Source organism: Crocodylus siamensis, chromosome 2 (assembly GCF_052110815.1).
Source record: "Crocodylus siamensis isolate JL-2025a chromosome 2, ASM5211081v1, whole genome shotgun sequence".
Lineage (NCBI taxonomy): Eukaryota > Metazoa > Chordata > Crocodylia > Crocodylidae > Crocodylus > Crocodylus siamensis.
Genome location: NC_143396.1, coordinates 64,690,740 through 64,711,900, shown reverse-complemented (window position 1 = coordinate 64,711,900; position 21,161 = coordinate 64,690,740).

Below are 21,161 nucleotides of genomic sequence, written 5' to 3'. Positions count from 1 at the left end.
TACATAAACACATGCCAGGGTAGAAACATTGAAGAATACTTTTCCATAATAGGAACTACATATTTTATTCAGGCTACAGTAATTTTATTTTAGCAGATTAGGGACTGTTCCTGCTAAAAAAGGATGCATTTAAATATTTATATAATCCATTCATCAGCAAGAAAAAATATCTCTTTCAGTAATAAAGATTTGTGACTGGCTAATTACTAGCTGGTATTAATTTGAACAGATTAATTTTTTGCCATAGATCTCAATAAATTGCATTCATTTCACTTACATGCACAGAAATTTCTGGAGTTTTGTTTTATGCTGGAACTAAATAAAAAAGAAGTCTCTAAAATATCCTTATCCAAAATAAAATATCCTTCTCCTAAAGAGTAATTTACAGAAATGTGATAGCTGTATTATGCAACCCCCAGGCAGAATGATGTCACACCGTGGGCACATTGTCTTTGCATGTAATATGGCAGCAGCAATGAAAGGAAGTTTAAGGTTATCCAAAATGCTTGAGGTGCTGCACGCACCACTTATTCCACAACAAAATATGCATAGCACATCCAGTGTGCAAAGAGATTCTATCTTGAAATATGGCATGAAGTGCAAAGCGCGCATAATTTCACTTGGAAGTGGTACAAGAACAGGTGCTCAGTACTTCTGAAAACTATGCACTAGCAAAATAAATATCCAATATACTGAAGAGAGTCTGTCACGATCAAATGGTGTTTCAGGAATATCTTTCAGGATGCACAGAATAAGCACAGAATAAGTAGTACAAGAACTGCTCAAATGGTACCACAGGCCAAGCGTGGGAGTGAACTAGCCCACAATCTTGTTTAGAGATACATAGAACATATACAAACCTCCCTCATGCTGAGTTCAAGAATTCTGCCAAGCACTATATCCTATTCATTTGCTCCTGCTCCACACATGCCAAAAACCAGAAATTAGGCAACAAAGCCACTTCAGAGAACCCCCGAGTGCAGTCCATAAAGTGTGCTTTTGCTAATGGACTCCATTGACTAATTTCTAGGATTTAGCCTGCTCACTGGACAAAGCATACTTTTTAGTAGTTCTCCTTGCCTAAGCAAGGAAACAAAGTATTCAGCCTCTCAGTGGGCATGTTTATATATGCTATTAATTTGGAGTAGGTTTACTGTGCAGTAAAAATACTGTGGAGTAAGCCTTAAGGGGAGATCTACACTAAGGCTGTGTGAACACCATTTCGTTTCAGCTTCTGTTTCACCATTTCAAAGGGACAGTGTTTCATTTCATTGTTTTGTTTCATTTTGTTTTGAAGCACTGTTCCATTTCATTTGGTTGAAACTGTTTTGCTGATCGCAATGCATTTTGATGTTTTGTCCATAGGCTATAATGGAGAATCATGAAAATGCCTATAACTTTATCATTTCTTGCCTGATTCAGATGAAGATTGTAGGGATGGTAGCCCCTTCTGGGGGCATGAAGCTTGCCAAGTGTCAAGGAGATATGTGCAGGGATTTCTGGGAAACTGCACCTCAAGGTGTTGACAAGCAAAATTCCTGTCACTTGTCAGCAGCGTCAGCCTCCTGACATCCCACACACATATCTGGGGGCCCACACGCCCTGGGAGGGTTGTGGGGCTGTGGCAAACTTTTCCTGGAGGTGTGGGCCCCCAGATCTGCATTTGGGGTTACTGGAGGCTGCTGCTGCTGCCTAGGACCAGCACTGGGCGCAGCCTGCACCTTGCACCCAGCATCAGGAAGACTGGTGCTGCCATGCCCTAGGCAGCAGAGGCAGCCTCCTGTCATCCTGAACACAGATCTGGGGGCCTGCACCCTTGGGAGGAGTCTGGCAGAGCTAAGAGGGCAGTTGAGCTCTGTGGGGCTGGCAGAGCTGGTTAGAGCACAGCCCTGACTCCCCCCAGTTCCTGCTACTGGGTTGAACTCTGACAGCTCCACCAGCCCCACAGAGCACAGCTCAGTGTTGGGAGGTAGGGGAGAGCCAGGGCTGCACATCAAGTGGCTCTTCCAGCGCCATGGAGCTCTCCCAGTGGCAGGAGGCAGCGGATGAGCCAATGGCAGAGCTGCTCGGAGTGCAGCCCTGGCCAGTGCCTCTCCTCCACCACCCGTCACCAGGCTGAGCTCCATGGGGCTGGTAGAACCACTCAGAGTGCAGCCCGATGGCAGGAGGTGGGGGAGAGCTAGGGCCATGCTCCAAGTGGCTCCACCAGCCTCATGGAGCTAGCCCTGGCTCTCTCCTGCCTTCCACCACCAGACTAAACTCCATGGGGCTGGCGGAGGCAGTCGGAATGCAGCCCTGGCTCTCCCCCACCCCCTATCACCTGGCTACACTCCAAGCAGCCGCACGAGCCCCACAGAGCTGAGCCTGGTGGTGCGAGGTGAGAAAGAGCCACTGGCCAGGGTTGCACTCCAAGCAGCTCCACCACTGATTCTCCCTCCACCTCCCACTGCGAAGCTAAGCTCCATGGGGCTGGCGAAGCAGCTTGGAGCACAGCCCTGGTGAGCACAGTTTGGTGGCTGGAGGCTCTGCAGCCCCATCAAGCTGAGGTTGGTGGCAGGAGGTAGCAGAGGGTGGTGGGAGGTGGCAGTGAGCCAGTGGTACAGCCACTCAGAGCACAGCCCTGGCTCTAAGTGTAGTCCTGACCAGTCACTGTCCCTTGCCTCCTGCCACCAGTCTTACCTCTCTGGGGCTGTAGAGCCTCCCACCACCAAGCTGTGTTCGCCAGGGCTGTGCTTGAAGCCAGTCCTAGCTATCCCCCACCTCCTCCTACTGGGCTGCTTCAAAACTTGAAATGTTTCAAAACTTTCAAAATATTTCAACTGCCCTCATTTTTTTTCAAAGTTGTTTCAAAGCCCTTTGTTTCATTTTGATTTGCTGTTTCCAGCTCAAAATGTGTCAAAACAGCTTTGAAATGAAACACTCATCAAAATTTCACATGTAATCCCTCTTTGGAGAAGATTTTCTCCCATTTGGAGCAGCCTGGTACAGGGCACAATGTGTTTCCTGTGGGTACAGGTCCAGGAGATGTCTTCCAGTTGCAGTGGCAGCTGTTTTCTGGCCCCATGCACATTGGGAGGGGACCTGATATGCACGGGGCCAAGACAGAACTTCCCCTGCAACAGGCAGAGCTCTCCTGACTTGATGCATATCTGGACACATAGCTGTCAGCAAGCCCCTGATAGACAGAAGGTTTGCTGGGAGCTGTCTAGGGTGTAGGGCAGCTGTAGGTAAGCCTTATGACAGGTGGAGGGGTATGGAGCTCACCAGAAGCTGCTCTACTTGGCACAGAGCTGGCTGTTCTGGGGAGTGAGTGGGGGAGGTGGGGCTGGGAACCCAGTCCTTCCTGTCTCCTGGAGCAGCCAGATCCACATCACATGGACCTGGCTACTCTGGGGAGCAAGCAGGGCTGGGAATCCAGCCATTACTTGTCCCTTAGAGCAGCCATCTCCACACAGTTGGATATCCAGCTAGCTGCTAGGAGCTGGGAGTTCACTAGTACTGGCCCTGATCAGCTCCCAGCTCCTGGGGGGAGCCAGGGTGCTGAACAGTGCCAGGACCAGGGACAGAGAGCTCCCTGTACCCTGCTGGTTAGGCTGACTGGGAACAAGTTTGCTTCTGGCCAGTGTCTATATGCGTTTTACTGCACAGTATATACCATGCAGTTAGTTTACTACCTGTATTTATATGTGTGGCAGAATGCTGGGCTAGCGATTCCGGCACTGCTTGGGGAGCCACAGGCTTTACGGAGCGGGTGAGCACACGGCTTGTGGGGCAGGATTGGAGGTAGCTTTATGACTGCTTTCGAGGTTCGCCGAGCTGGCGCAAGTAGACGACTTAGAGTAAGTTGTTAGTTTTCTATAATAAGTTTGTAGGATGTCTGTTGGTTCATGGGGTTCCAGAGTAAGCCCTTGCTTTCCACCACTGGAACTAGTTCAATAATGGGTGCGGCTGCCAACTCCTTAAGTCCCAGAACTGGTCAACAGCTCATTGAGATGGGATGTTAGTAATAGAAGTCATTACAGAGTATATATAAGGTGAAGTAAAAATTTGTTTTATTCACTCACCTGGCCTCACCCTCTTACGAATAAGAGGGGAGACCAGCTGGAATGAAGTTGCAATAATATAAGTATAAAAAGCGTAGATATGCTGTCTAAGCTGCGAAGAGAGGCAGTTGAGAGATGGAGTCTCTGATGTTTCTTCAGTTACAGTATACAAAAGGGGGTCTGTTGGCCCACAGGGTTCACTAGCAAGCCCTTGCTCTCCACCCCTTGAGGGATGGGTATGGCTGCCCACTAGTTAGTCCTAGGGCTGGTCAACAGCTCATGAATGGGATGGTGGATACAAACTGTAACACGGTGAATCATTGTCGATTGTCGGATTTTCGAGGCCTTGGTTTTCACTGGGATACGCCCAGACGGAGAGCTGAAGACCGGCTACAGGGTGATCAGGCCTGAAGGGTCGTCCAGTCGTCGTCTCTACTACTTCCTGCTTTTTTACCTTTTTTATAGATGTTGGTTGGACTGCCTCTGTGATATAAGCTAAGCATACAGGGATAGGATAGTTTCTTTTACATAATAGTTACTAGGTAGATTTTCTACATAAGTTTCGTTTCTGCAGGAATGACACTTACAGATAAGAAATGAAACTTACAGAATACACGTGCAGCTTAGTACAAGCATGGAAAAGTACAAGGTTTTCATTTTGATTAACGGCCAAAACTACAAGGTCACATAAATGTGAGAGTGCTGAGCGGCAGTTATACAGAAATAAAATAAGACATTTACAATATGTAGTAGATAAATCTACAGTAGACTGATTTACTCCACAGTAAATGTGAGCACATGTAGACAGTGACCTTTTACTGCACAGTGGACTAATCTACTGCTCAATAAAGCATCTCATGTATACATACCAGCTTCACTAAGAGTGAGTCTTTTTTTGCCATGCTTATTGGATTTTCATTCTTAGTACTATATCTTACAGTTATTCACTGGGTTCAATAGGGAATTTTGTATTCCAGTGCATACACATACTGTGCCGTAACTACTATTCTATTAGTTTTAAAGTAGTTAGTCCATGTGGCTTGTCTATATCCCGGTCCACAGTACTACTATCTCCCTCTGTCAGCTATTGCTTGTTAGTATATTAGGAACATGTCTGTACTTTACATTAGCTCAGGTACTTGAAGCAGTCTAGCCATGATCATATGTAGCTCTATTCAGGCTCCTTTCCCCTATCTCTTGTACATGAACTGTTTCCATCATTATCACTTTTACAGTAAGATTTCTGTCTCTGTATTTTCTGTCTTAGCTTTCTCAAGATGGTGCTGATTTGATATACAGCTTTTCTCTCTGCATGGTAATAGTGCACTCCTCTGGTTGCAGTATTGTGCCTTCTGAAAAAAAAACCCAAAACGTCTTTCTAGTACCTTTTTGGAAACTGAGATGCATAATGTATTTCTTTTGCCACGTTTCCCAAGTGTAGAAGGCACTGTTTGCTCATAATGACAGAGCCTTCTACATTTTACCTTAGACAGCCTGCTTAGATTTTTTCTTTTTCTTTTAGCACACTCCAAAGTTCTAAGGATTATTACTAGAACTAGTTGGGAATTTTTCAGTGAAATGGACAGTCTCTATCTCTGGCCTGATGAATATTAATTTTTTTATATAAGATGAATCAACTTAAACAGAAGAAATTCTATGTAACTGTGGTTAGGGCACTCACATGGGATATAAAAGCCCAAAGCTGAAGATATTATTTTTCTTGATACAGACCAAAGAATTGACGCTGAGCCTACTTTGTCCTAGATAAGTGCCTGACCACAAAGCTATTGGGTATTCTGGATGGATTACTCTTCAATGTTTTTATTTTGTGGGGTCAAGGAAAGTTTGTGGAGTGGATTTTTTTGTTGTTGTTGCTGTTGTTTTTGGTCCCAGTGAGGAATGTTGAAACTGGATAGATTCAAGATCAAAATAAAGTGCAAATATTTAAAAGTGGTAAAGAACAACCATTATGGCTTGGGACAGGAATTAACCATAAACTGGTATAAGTAGTTGGAAACTGATTCAAATCTAACGCAACAGAAGTTCAGTACACTTCAAAATGGCGAAAACCAGTTTAAGATACACCTGGATGGATGTTATATCAGACTTAACTAATTTAGGTTAAATTGGTTTATTGAACTTCTGTCCCAGATCCCCTCCAGATTCAAGTTAAGTCATAGTCCCCCAGCATTCCAGATTCTTTTCATCTCCCACACAACTTACTTTTCGCAGGGTGGGCAGGCTAGACTTGGCCCAAGCATTCTGCTCCCACAAACCCAGCTTCCAGTCTGGGCCAATGCAGGCATGTGGATGTATTTCTGGAATCAAAAGTGAATGTCTGTTCACTTGCTTACCAGTTCAATCTATGCAGTTTAGACTAACCTGTTTAGATTAAATCTATTCAGCCTTGGGCTTTTTCACTATCTATACTTAGCCTATGAGAGTTTACTGAGGAGTCTGGTGTTTTCTTCAACACTGAAAACATTAAAAACATTTTTAAAAATGATATTCTAGGTCAGGGGAAGTCACCTTTTTGGCAGGTGTGCCACAAGTTAACCCATACACCATCCCCAAATGACACTTCAATCCCCATCCTCTGTCTGATCTGATACTCTGTTTTCTTCCCCTACCCAGTGCCCCGTCTGATCTGTTGCTCTGCTTTCTGCTTCCTGCCCTATATGTCAGTGTTTCCTCTCCAATCTGCTATGTGCTACATATACAGACTGCATGATGAAAATTGCTCCTCTTGGCCTTATGATTTGTAAATCCAAGTAACAATTCTTCATTTCTTTCATAAAACAAAATTCTTGTTTTCCAGGCAGTTCTATGTAGTGTGATACAGGCAAGCTGTCACTATGAAAAGGATTTAACTTCACTGAAATATCAATCTGTCTGTGGGATGGAAGATCAGTGCAGCTATTTGCAATTCCCTCCTATCATCTCACAGGATAGAATAACCACATGTATCTGTCTCTCCACCCTACATCATAGAGAGGTTTGATACTGTTACTGAGAGGGATCAAAGGACAGTCAAGATGGTTAAGCCTGAAAAGATACAAGCTCCCCTGTGCTGGTAAGTGAACTGTAATACATTGGACTTTCCTGTATTAAGCCCAGCTTTAAATTTAGTGTCTCCTTTTAAGTGGTTCTTCACCTCCATGCCCTGCTTTTCACCTTTTCCATCTAGATACACAGAGTTGAACAGAAGATAACTTTTGAATGATGCAAAGAATCCTTCAATCTCTCTGAAGAAGTTTTCAACTTCATGTTATACATTCTCCAACTAGCAGATATTTTTTAAACCATGTATTTTTCTCTCACTTCTCCTTAGTTTGTCTGATTCCACTGCAAAGAGCACACTCTGCAAGCTTATTGCTCTATGCCCTCTAGAAGTAGCCTTTTCCTAAAATCTGTCAGGCTGTGTTTAGATGTCAGGGTCATACAGCAGAAGAAACATGAAAGGGATGGAAAATGGCTTGCATTCCAGTGACTCCTTTTGGATGCCTTCACTCAGAAAAAAAATAATAAAATGGGGCACTTAACTGTTGCAAACGCTTAAGACAAGATCCCCTTATGAAGTCATTGGAATGCTATGCAGTATTAATAAGTACACACGCTCTTTTGGCTATTTACATAAGAGCTTTGGTTTACTGTAGATAGTAGGCAATGAACCCTATTGTACATATTAATTGTACATGGTGCTGTAAAAGCTATAATTTGCTGTTTCATTAACTAAATGCTTTTGAAAATATCTTATTATTTCTGAGCTAGGTACTTATTTCTTACCATAAATTATTACTGCGTAAATGCCTATTGTATACCAATTTTCTTGCATAAACGTAGGTTTTGTGAACCCAAAAAGCTTTTACAAAAAGGGCTATTTATGGGATGTTCTGTTTAATGGGGTCAAAACAGTCTGTTATTGTAGGGTGGTGGGACTGGCCAAAATGTCTAATTTAAAAAATATGGTCCTTGCATAAATTCTAGAACAAGTTGCTTGGATAAATTATGAAAATGTAGCCAGTAGTAAATTAGAGAAATTCTTTGAGGATGTGGTTGGTTCAAAAATTAGTATGAATAAAATCAACATTATACAAAACTGAATGTATTTTAATTCCAGTGGAAACCCATATTTTAACAAAGGCATATTTTTCTATGGAGTTTGCAACCTAACCCCCTTACCCCACCTATTATTAAGCTAATGCAGGAAACCAAAAATGAAACTGAACAGAAGCTGATTAAAAGTAAATTATCTTCCACTTTAAAAACTGAGAGGTCAAAAAGGAGATAAATAGGATTTATGGTGAAAAGCACATTACATTTTTTCAGCTGAATAATCTGTGATAAACTCATATTTTATATAATTTTATTGTAAAAATAATTGCAATTTTAATTAATAGGCATGTCATTTAAATATGCACTGCAATTTTTTGCCATCTCTTTTTTGGATTCTAACCTAATCAACCCAGTAAATGCAAATTAGGAAGGTCTCCTGCTTATTTTTATAATATGGTAGAAATCTCTCCTTACATCACAAATGGAATGTCTTTTTAGATATAGTAAAATCACAACAGGTAGATTATGTCAATTTGTCTAGTTACTGTTCCGCTATTGTTTAATAAAAGCCTGCTTAAACAAACTTATTGTTTTCTTCCATATTTGAGGAAAGTATATCTTATCAATATTTCATAACATAATTCTGACCAACTTAATTTTCTTCAATGATAAGTTGACAGGATCGATGGAAAGGGGAGACCAGTAGATCTGATGTACCTTGACTCTGGAGAGGCTTTTGACTCTGTGTCCAAGGACATTATCATTAATAAGATAAGGAAATACAGATGAAAGCACTGTAACATATACAAACCAGTTGGATCATCATACTCAATGAGTAGTTAGGAGGAAATATCAAGTGAGGTTTTCTAGAAGCCTGTCCTAGGTCCTGTTTAATGTTAATGTATTAATGATATGGATGATGGGACTGAATGCATGCTTAGAAAATTTGAGATGACACCAAGTTCAGTGGAGTTGTAGACATTCTGAAGGGTAAGTGTAGGATCCAGAATGACCTGGATAATTTGGAGAAATGGTCCAAACTCAGTCAAATGAAATTCAACCAGGACAAGTGCATACTTCTGCACTTGAGACGAAATAATCACATGTATAAAGGGACAATGTAGGAATGATTGGCCTGCAGAGAAGGACCTAGGGTTACAGTGAAACCATCAGATTAGTACGAGCCAACAGTATGCTCTTATTAAAAAGGTCAGTAGCATATTGGATTGCATTAAGCAGCATCTCTAGCAGATTAAGGGAAATAAATCTTCCATTCTATTCTATTTGGTATTGGTGATACTTCACCTGGACTACTTTGTTCAGCTTTGGACCCTGCACTTCAAGAAAGTTACGGACAGATTGGCAGGAGTCCAGCAGAAATCAAAACAAGTTATTTGAGGCCTAGGAAGCATGACTTACAAGGCAAAGTGGAAAGAACAAGAATTATTTTTTCTGGGAAAGAGAAGACTTCAGGGCAATATAATTACAGTCTTCAAGTACTTTAAGAGAGATTACAAAGAGAGTGAAGACAGACTTTTTCCTGGGAATGTAGGGGACAGGAGTAGGAGCAATGACCTCAAACTACAGAAGTATAAATTTAGGTTGGATATGATGAAGAATTTTCTAACTACAAGAATGGTCAAGCATTGAAATAGGCTACCTAGAAAAATTGTGGAATCTCTGGAAATTTTCAAGAGCAGCTTAGACAAACCTGGCATGGATGACTAGAATGGTTTAATAAGGGGCCATCTTGCTCTGAGCACTGATCTCAGGCCTTCTCATGAAGTCCCTCCCATATCTAATGATCTATGATCTTATAATTTTACTGTTTTTCAATGAGTTTTTACAGAGGGGTAGTGGAATCTCCATCCTCAGAGGTTTTTAAGACCAGCTAGACATAGACTTGGCCAGGATGATCTATTTGGGGATGGTCCTGCTTTGAGGAGGGGGTTGGACTCGATGACCTCCTGAGGTCCCTTCCAACCCTAATTTTATATGATTCTATGATACTATACCATAGAACTAGAGCTGCTCTTGTCATCATCCCTGCCAGTTCTTCTCTTGGCTGTCTCTATGCCACCCATTCAAACTTCAAATTCATGTTCTCACCTTCAAAGTCCAGCAAAATCCCACTTCTCCATAAGCAGCTGAACTTATTTCTTATTCTATGAAAATATTATGAAATATATGAAAATACTACCATCCCCACCCTGCCGGTGCTGCTAGAGTCATTGTTCTTGTCAGGACCTGGTAAAACACTCCAGGATAGGTCTACACTTTTTTCATTACACCTCTATGCTTAATGCTGTCTTTTAGGTGCCTCTTGAATGTACTGCCTTTTTATCATCCATAATGCTCATTAAATCACACTTCTGTTGCAGTTCTAGGAAACAGGTCAATAACCACATCATATATATTCTTTCTTTTTGGTTGAAAATGCACATCAATAACACAGCACTACATGCTTGTTTCTTAAATCCATTTCTCTGACCTTTCATCTGTTCTTGTTTGTGGGTTTTGTTTATGTAATTAGAGAGTGGTAGGAATTATATGTTCCTCTATATCTAGGCATTAAAACTAATAAACACATTAGCATCAAGATAGTACAGGTGTCTAGATGGTATCAGACTAATAAAATATATTAAAATAGGCCATGGGACATAATCATCTCTTCAGTCTTAGAATATTGCCAGTCTTTTGATCTTTTTCCTCACATAAGAAATGGAAAAGTGAGTATTTTGGCATTCGATTCTTAAAACACACAATGAGGGCTAGATTAGAACTACAGTATACACTAAAAATAATATGTTCAGTAATCAATTCCATTTGGTCTGCCAAGCAGCAGACTGTTCCAAGATGTAGCTTTCCTTCAAAAACTGGCCAAGGAATCAAGGGAAAATAAATTTAAATAGTAGTAAAGGACTGCAATTAAATACCAATAAGATTTCAGGGGACTTCCTGAGCTATCTGATCAAGTCCCCTGAGTTTGCATGTGATATTGCGAACAACTTATGACATGCCATAGATGATCTCAAAAATAGAGATCTGACACTCTCAATACCCTGCTACAACAAAAACAGGAAGTGGTTAATTAATATGTCCTCAGAAGATCAATACCCTGAGTTTCACAGGAACCTTCCTATAGTCTCTGCCATTCTGACCCAGGGGAAAAATTCCTTCCTGACTCCACATTTCATTATTAATATGGCCCTGAGCAGAACAGCCCTTTAGCCAAGAACATCTGGGTTTTATGAAGTACCAGCAGAGGCACCCCAGCACTCCAGCAAAAACCATCAGCCTTAGTTCTGGCCAACATTCCAGTACCTTAGGGGAAAGCACTGCTCCCCCAGGAGACACTGCCATCATGAGGGGAAGAAAAAAATCATTTCTGGTCCCAACTTATGATCAACAAGTTGCCTGGGACATGAGATCTCCAGCTATCTTCCACCCTACAATAGCAACCTTTATATCCCAACCTATGGACCTCACACACAACTCCACGTTACACAGACTTTTGAGTCTGAACTTCCTGACATTTCATAAACATATCCAGTTTGAACTTGAATCAGCTCATGTTCTTTGCTCCCACCACTTTGCTTGGAAGACTTTTCTAAATCTCTACTCATTGGATAGTCAGAAATGTTCTAATAATCTGCAGCCAGTTTTTAGCTATTTGATCTTATGCTCAATTTGTTGCTCAACCTAAAAGGATCTTCTCCTTCCATAATATTCACCCCATGAACATATTTTTAAAGAGTGTTTATATCCCCTCTCAATCTATGTTTGGTTCAGTTAAATGAGTCAAAGGCCTTAATCTTTCTTCCATGAGAAAAGATCCCTTGACCATTTTAGTGGCCCTTCTTTAAATGAATTTCAGTATAAGTAAACTGTTTTTCAAACCTGACCAATGACAAGAACTGAACGCAATATTCTAAATGGGGTATTACCAATGTCTCATACAATGGTACTAATACTGCCTCATCTTTACTTTTTATCACCTTTTTCTAGCCATTTGTGGAACTGTATAAGAAGCTAAATATATTTGAGCAGGCACAAACAGAACATTGGGTAGCAACAGATAATGTTTCTAAGAAGCCCTCAATCAGGAGTCTGATCAGAGAAGTACAACATTTGATTCCTAGGCTGCAATCATTTCCACATGAAGAAATCTTTATTCTTGTGTAGGTCCAATTGCAGAAGTAAGGCCTGTGCTTGCAGTGAGGTTTCACAGGAGACCCACTGAAATAAGTTTCTGAGAGAATGCAGTGAATGAGCACTTATTCAGTTCATTGTATGCATGTATCCTATCCAGTGTCTGGCAACTCTTCAATATTTGGGGAAATGAATTCCATGACATTTGTATATAAACATGAATTATTTGCCATTATATATCAATATCCCATCTCAGACTTGCTGATGAAGGCGACCTAATGATTCAGCTTATTATAAACCAACAAAAATCAGAATTGATTTTTTGGAAATGCTTGAAATTTTTTAGTTCCTAGTTAAATGAAAAGAGAGCTCAGCACACCCTAGGTCTCTTATTTTAGAGCATAGGAGAGTTTGCCCTTTATCAAAACAACATTTAGACCTGATGCCTTACTATATTTATAAATTCAAACAAGATAATTAGGAATCATAAGCTGTAGATGCTCTTACTGTAGAGAAAAATGAAATATAATTAATCTGTCTGTGATGTAGTTTTGTTTTTAATGGTAGAAAGTGAGAACATTGTCTAATGGTTGAAATGCTTCATCACCTATGCCATAAGGTGTGAGTATACATGAAAATATATGTGCACAAAATAAATCCCGCCAAAGGGTACTTGACAAATAAATTACTTTGACAAGTGACTGCTTCCAAAGAAATCAGACTATATTTGCATATTTAAAGTCTTTTTATAAATATTAACACATACGCATGTGTGTACACACACACACACACTTGGCATATCTACACATGTGCTTTAAGGTGCAGTAGCTTATTCTACTGTACATAAGGTGTCACGTCAAAAACAGTGTTAATACACTAATGCACAGCAGAAATAGGTTACTGTGCATTAGTGTAACTAAAAAGGCATGCACTTTTGCTACTGTGCATTAGGGCAGCGTAATGCACATTTATGTAGAACCTTATTTTAGAGGTATGAAACTTAATGTGCAGTACCAAAGGCACATTAATGCATATGTAGATGCATCCACACTGAAAATACCCCTATTCATAATTTAATCGAAGGGCCTTGTTCCATGGTAATTTTGAGCCATTACATCATTTGTGATCTTGAACATGCACCATGAACAGTCTTATTGAAGTTAAAGGGTTTATTTACAGAAGGCAAAATTAAACTCATTTGTAAGTCTTTTTCAAATCATGACCTGAAACAAGACCTACAGACCCAGCGTGAAAGGTACTGGTGTTCCCAGTGAGGTTCCCTTTCAGAACAAGGTGTCTCCAAATAAAACCATTAACTTCTATGCAAAATCAAATACTTTTAATACCATATTCTGAATAGGATGTTTTCATAGCATGCTCCATGCTTAAAAATATATAAGTTTCTGCGTATTTCAGGAATTGTATGGTAAGCAGAGATAAATTCTACGATCTCTAAAACCTTGCACTGTGAGTTGAGTATGTTTTGACTTGTAAAGAACTAGTGGATTATTATACTTGGATTTCAGTTTAACACATTTTGTAGGAATTTTTAAAATATAATCTACATTTTGGATGGATGGATGCATGGATCCCATAAAATCTCTTATCTGTTCATTGAATTATAAAAAAGTAGGGCTGAAAAGGACCTCCAGAGGTCATCTAGACCAATCCCCTATCCAAATGATCCTATACAAACCCATAATCTAATGCTTTGTAAAGCTATTGTTAAGCCTGACACAATATGTAACACCCTAATCTGCCACAGATAAAGCAGGGGATCCCTGGGAGCCCATATCCTGCCTCTGTTGAAAAGTTGTTAATATACTTTCAGAAGTAGAGGGCCATACCTCCCTCCCCACCCTCCACCCAACCATGGAGTAAAATTCTTTCCTGACTTCTTTTGACAAGCAAAGTGATTGTATTTAATTTTATTAGTATCATTTTTATTTAGTGTAGCAATGAAAATTAATGTGACCTTCCTCATAGCTGTTTTGGACACATTTTCTTGCCTTTAATGAAGCAGATTCTGCAAGTCTAACAATTCTTTTTTTTAATTCTTATTGAATATTTACTCTTTCAGGTTACAGAGAAAAATGCATTTTATTTCTAGCCACATTTGGACTTGAGTCAATAAATGATAAAGATTAGAATTAGAATGCAGTGAAGCTAAAGTGCCTGAAAGGGCGAAAACTCTAAGTGTTCAGTATAAAAAGTAGATAATTCCAGAGGCTACATTCTGTGTAGGTATTGAACATAATGGTTGGCAACAATAGGCAAGCAAAGATGGCAGGAATTCAAAGCATTTTATTTATTTCTTGTGCTTAGTCTGTTATTATTTCAGACTGTACAAGTTAAACATTAGTTTAAATGTTTTACATGCTGTTGAATAGAGAGATACTTTGCAACTATTTGCTCACTTTAATTTGCAGCATACCCTAAACTCATCTCCTAGAAAACCAGGAAACAGCTGAGTGTTTATTATTCATATATTCATAAATTAATGAATGTGTGATTTAAAACTGATCATAAATCCTGACTGATTTTTTATTTGTGTGAAATGTATTGGATTATTTCTAGCTCCAGAGGTTCCCAAACATTTTCTTATTGCGTACCCCCTTCCAGATTTACCAGCTGCCTGCATACCCCTACCAGCATACATTTTATATTTTAATTCCTTTAATGCCAATTATGATTATAATGAAAATTAAATCCACCATTATACAATTTCTCCTGTGTACCCCTCGGAGATGTCTTTATACCCCAGAGGTACACGTATTATGGTTTGGGAACCTCTGCTCTAGCCCATTGTGTACATTGAGAGTCTGGCACATCACTGCTTGTTGTAGAACTCTTTTAAACATGTGGGGCTCCTACTGACCAAATAAAAAAACACACAGTGTCTGCACTTGAGCATTTTTAAAGGGAAAACCCCTTAAGCATCAAAACTAAATTTTACTTGGCAAAATCTGTGCATTCCTCTTGAGCAATTTCTATCAATTCGACATCATCCAGGCAGTTCAGACTTCCTCTGAACACTTTGGAGGAGTAGCACAAATACAAAAAGAAGAAATATTGTGAAAAATTTAACACAGACTGACCAAATGGGACACTGCTGTATCTTCCTGGGTACATTTTATTAGATATTCATTGTTGAATATTCTACCCTTTCTAAGCTTACAGAACATCCTCAAGCCTGCCTCTGGATTAGCTGACCCCGATGCCTGAGAAGCTATAATTCTCAACAGTGTGAGAGACAGCAAGTACCAATAATTTGATGTCACATAAACCTGACTGAAGACTTTTACCATGAACTTGTAGAGTAGTGTGCTATGCAGTGATGTACAGCATTGCCCTTTCACATGCCAGGCAATAGTGAGTATCACTCTTTGTAGACTTTTTTGTTCCATGAGTGATTACATACATATCTATTGATCCATACATATCTATCTCTTCATTTCTCAGAGTGTGATAATAAGAGTGTCCAAAATGCTTGTAGTCTACAGCATTAGACTGGAAGAACACAGGAGGTCTGATGAACTGGTATGACCTGAAACTTCAATGTTTTTGAAAGATGAATCTTATTTGTGCTTTTATCAAAATCAGTGTTCCTTTTGCAGTAGCACCTCAAAAACCCAACTGGGATCTAGGACCCCTTGGGCTGAGTGCATAAAAAGACAGGATGTGCAATCTTTACAAGTAGACAAGATAGATAAAGTATAAATATCAGTATTTCATTTTATAAATGGCCAATTTATGTACAAATAAATTATAATACCCAAGAGAAGTCTGTGACACTCTGAAATTACATATCTTCCAGATAAGCATGCAACACTACAAACCATACATGCCTCACATGCAGGCATTCATTGTGTTGCTAATTTACAGCGCAGCAGTTTTTTTGATGCTGAGAGATTCTGTTGGCAAAAAAACCTGCGCCAAAAAAAAGTGGGGTGTCACACATGATAGCAGCATGCACTGCCCAAAACCAGAGCACGGCCATCTAGAGCTACACTCTGGCTGCTGGCCAGGCTTCATGAACCTGGACTGCTAGTGCTGCAGTCCTGGGAGGCCTCCGAAACTCCAGGTAAGGTTGCTGGAGCCAGCCGAAGTGCTGGCCCCAGCCTCCCTTAACCTACCTGGAGCATTTTTCCCTATGCTAACCCCACATGCAGGGACATGTGCTAGGGCAAAAACCAGTGGAATAAATTTGTGCTACTGCTTTTTTCCCTGTGGCAACCATATGCCCCTGCTTGTGGGGACATGGCCTTGTTTCCTACCTGCCAAGCACTCTTCTAAGCACCTTACAAAATGTTTAGCAAACCAATATAATTTCTTTGTAATTTAAAAGATCCTCTTGAAGTGAGTCAAAGGTGTCACAGAGCATGTGTATCAGCTCCTGCACATGTTACAAAGGGTACAACAAGCTTTCCTTTGCCCTTTTACACTTTACAAGACATTCAACGTACGTGGCCACTTTAATTTGTAGCATACCCTCAACTCATGTCCTAGTCGGCCAATAAGTAGTTCTGAAGACAGAGGGTGGTCCCCTCGGTGACGTTCTGGCTGGCAGGATTCAGATGTTGTTGAGCAGATGATGTTTATGACAGCGATACCCACTGAACTTTTCTTCCTGCCTTATTTTATGCTTTTCTTTAACTTCACTCCTCTGATGACTCTTCATTCATGTGTACCAATGATTGGTTTCCCTGTGGTCATCATACTTTCCACATTCTATCCTGTCAGCATATTCCTTTATTTCAACTGTTAGGAGCCCTGTTACTTCAGAAAATCCCAAACAGCTGGGGGAGGACTCCCCACACATGCAAACTCAGCCAATGGGATGCTGCTTCCAGGGACAAAGGAAAGGGGAGATCCCAAAGAAACACCTTCAGGCACCAACGCATGGAAGAGGGGGTTGTGTGAGACCCCAGAGGTAGAGGACAAAGTGGAGGGATCTGAGGCCCAGAGAGGTGCCGAGATTGAGTGATAATGAAGACAGCAGGTGGGCAACACCTTCAATTACTTATGGAGGAATTCTAGAGCCTGTGGTGAGTCTGGGGAAAAGCCAAGGTTCCGCACTGGGATGAGGCGAGGCATCCCTAATTAGAAAAGGGGTCACAGGGCGAGGCCTGGGAGGGGAAGCTGGCAACAACCCCAGAGCTCAGGGGATGACTGTTTCAGGTACCACAGTGCCGGCTCTGACAGCAAGGGAACTCCCAGAGCTGTACTGGCGCAAACCGTGGAAGGAGACCATGAGACACCTGTAACAAGCAGCTAATGAGGTAATTAGTGGTGATATGTTAAGGCACAGGTGAGGGGACCCCTTATCTCCCTTGAACTCAGAAATGACTGAGCCAGGATTGTAAATTATTAACATGTACTGAAGGGAAACAGCCAGGGACACTCCCCACACAAGTAGCCGGCGTGGAATGAAAGGCACCGAATGTGCGGATTGCTAATAAGGTAATTAGCACTGCAGGACACTGCCACTTACCTCGAGGATTTCAAAGCTGGAGATCCCCTCCTGAGCCTAGGGGTGATCCAGGGGGCAAGGTGAACAGGTTGCTGCCTACAATCCAGGCCGCTGTAAAAGAAAAGATAAGAAAAGCAAATAAAATACCTAGAATCATGTAACAGGTTGGGAGTAGTCATTCTGCAGGTACCAATTAACATCCCATCAAACTCTTTCCTCCCCTAATAAGATCCAAGTCATGGCAGTAAAGAACCAGAGGACTGGGCGGTATCCCGCTAACCCGATAACACCAACAAACCCATTACATCTTAATTTGATCTTTTACTAGTGTCTTAATATGGGCATGCCCTGGACTCCTAATCTGGTCCATCCACCAAACCCAGAAAGCCCAAGGATTCTGCAATAGGGCACTGTACAATTGGTCCCCTTTTATCATCTTTCAATGTGGACATTGGAGTCAGGAGTGGACTGGCCAAGTTCGCCGATGACACCAAACTTTGGGGCAAAGCATCCACACCAGAAGATAGGCGGGTGATCCAGGCTGACCTGGACAAGCTCAGCAAATGGGCAGACGAGAACCTCATGGTGTTTAACACTGAAAAATGCAAGGTTCTCCACCTTGGGAGGAAAAACCTGCAGCACCCGTATAGGCTCGGCAGTGCTACATTGGTTAGCACTACAGAAGAAAAAGACTTGAACATGAGCCTGCAATGCGATGCTGCGGCTAGTAAAGCGACCAAAATGCTGGCGTGCATCCATAGGTGCTTCTCGAGCAAATCCCGGGGTGAACACCAGGATCTGGGGGAACGTCTGTTCACCAGAGCACCCCAAGGGATGACGAGGTCGAACGGTCACAAACTCCTGCAAGACTGTTTCAGGCTGGACATAAGGAAGAATTTCTTTACTGTCCGAGCCCCCAAGGTCTGAAACAGCCTGCCATTGGAGGTGGTCCAAGCACCTACATTGAACACCTTCAAGAGTAAATAGGATGCTTATCTTGCTGGGATCCTATGACCCCAGCTGACTTCCTGCCCTTTGGGCAGGGGGCTGGACTCGATGATCTCCCGAGGTCCCTTCCAGCCCTAATGTCTATGAAATGAAATCTATGAAACATATCCAGTTATCCTATCCCTCTGATTCAGTCAGTTGGTGCTAAGTTCAATTAATTTAAGATAGTAACAAAGCCACATCCTACATGCCTAAGCTGATAATAAAAGAACATAGGTGAAGCTACAGCTGCCTCGTTATACTGATAGTAAAAGAACATAAGGTGGAAGTGAGCCCAAGGCTATAGCTGACAATGTGTACACAGAATGTAGAAGGTTAAAATAATACTATTATATACAACTTAAGCACATCAAACTAAGGGTAAATATAACAAAGCTACCCCAGTAGAAGGGGCTAGTGGGTTCACAATGGAGTTAACTATCCAGGGGTTGGGGGGCTAAAAAAGCCCAGGTAGTGCTGGGGTGGGGTTAGGAAGAGTCCAGTCCTGATAGACTGGGCTAACCTGTTCCCAGTCTAAGAGAGTTCACTATCTCACCATCCCAGGTGAACTAACTTAGATTGAACCAGATTTAATGAAAATGCCCATTTCTAATGTATTATGTAGTTGTAGTGTAACATTTTAAAAAACTAATAAATACATCCAATCAAAACCAGTATTTTCTTGAGTACTTAAAAATGCTTTTCCTAATGAGGACAATTTCCATAGAAATTTTTAATTTTCTACACAAGTGCTTATGACTAAGGAGCTGTTCAAAAAAAGGTCAAAGAAATATTTTAAGGATTGGAAAAGTCTAATTGTTCCTACACTCTCTTCATACTCATAAGTAGCAGAATAATTTTTCCTTCAACTTTCCAAAAAAAAACAGGTGAGAACCCTAAGCAAGGAAAATGTCAGTCCCCAAAAGGGAAAGTTACAAGTTACTGAAAATGGAGCATTTTTTAAGGGAGGCTGTTATATAACTGAAAAATGCCTATATTTGTATTCTGAAAAAAAGGGGCTATGAAAATAAGTCTTACTCAAAAAGACTCCAAGGTCTCTCTTGCTTTTGTGTATTCAAAATCCTGCCTGCTGACATGAGTGACAAAAATATATTTTTTATAGCTTGGCTTATTTATTTATGTATTTATTTTGTTAGCATAGCTGAAGCAAAACTGAGCAATCAGGTTTGTAATTCTTTACTTCATCAAGAAAATGTTCTATTAATTTCAAATCATCTGTACAAAGGCATTGAAAGTGATTGTACAGGTGGCATCAAAGAGGTCAATCTCAAAGAACATCACACTCCATATGGGTGCACAAGATGCATAAAATTGAAAGAATACAACTTACTCTCATGAATGTTTGCAAGGCTGGCAATCAGAAAAACATACCTTTATACATGAAAACTTAGCACACTTGATCTGGAAAAATTAAAGTGCAATAAAAATAACTTCTAGTAGTTCACTACTAGCTAATATTATTTGCTTATTGTTTCTCATAACACTGCAATGGCTACTCCTAATCATTTTACATAGCTGACGACTTTTTGGTGGGCTGAGTCTTGCATTCTGCATGATATATGCATTCTGAGTCTTCTAAATTTCCTTATATCTTCACTGACTGGCAATCAAAAATCATTTGTTTACTGGGCTATCTTACAATATCTGAAAGTTATGTAAATCATAGGGGAACAGGAAAGTAGGGCTGGAAGGAACCTCACAAGGTCAGCTAGTCGAGCCCCCTGCTCAAAGCCATATCAGTCCTGAAAAAAAACACCGCAGCCGAGTGTCAGCTTAACCTGCTCTTGAAAACTTCTAAGAAATGGCAAATCCACAGTTTCTATGGGTAGCCTGTTTAAGTGCTGACCTCCTTCACAGTCAGAAAGTTCCTCCTAATCTCCAGCCCAATTTCCTCTGCAGCATCCTGAGGCCGCTGCTCCTAGTCTTGTCTCCTATGGACATACACAAAAGTCCATATCCATCCTCCAGGTAATTGCCCTTCAGGTATCTGAAGACTGTTATGAATTCCCTCTCAGCCTTCTCTTCTCCAGATTAAATAACACTGGTTCTTTCAGACTTTCCTTATAAGTCATGACTTTCAGGGCCCTAATCTTTTCTGTTGCTCTGCATTTGACTCTTTCCACTATCCACATCTTTATTGAAGTGTCGGACCCAAAACTGGACACAATACTTCAGATAAGGCCTCACCAGTGCTGAATGAATTGGAAGAATCATTGGTTATTGACCAAAGTGACTTCTGTTAGTTATTTGGTTTCCCTTCAGAGTATTTTGACAGCAGAAAGGTATCTAACTGTGAATCAGCACGTCTACAACTAAAAAAAAGGGGGTTAAGGCAATACACAGAACTGCACCCATTATTTCCATCTACAGTTTCATCTCTGATGGTCATCTGCTAATCTTCTTTTTTCATACTGTCATACTACTGAGTC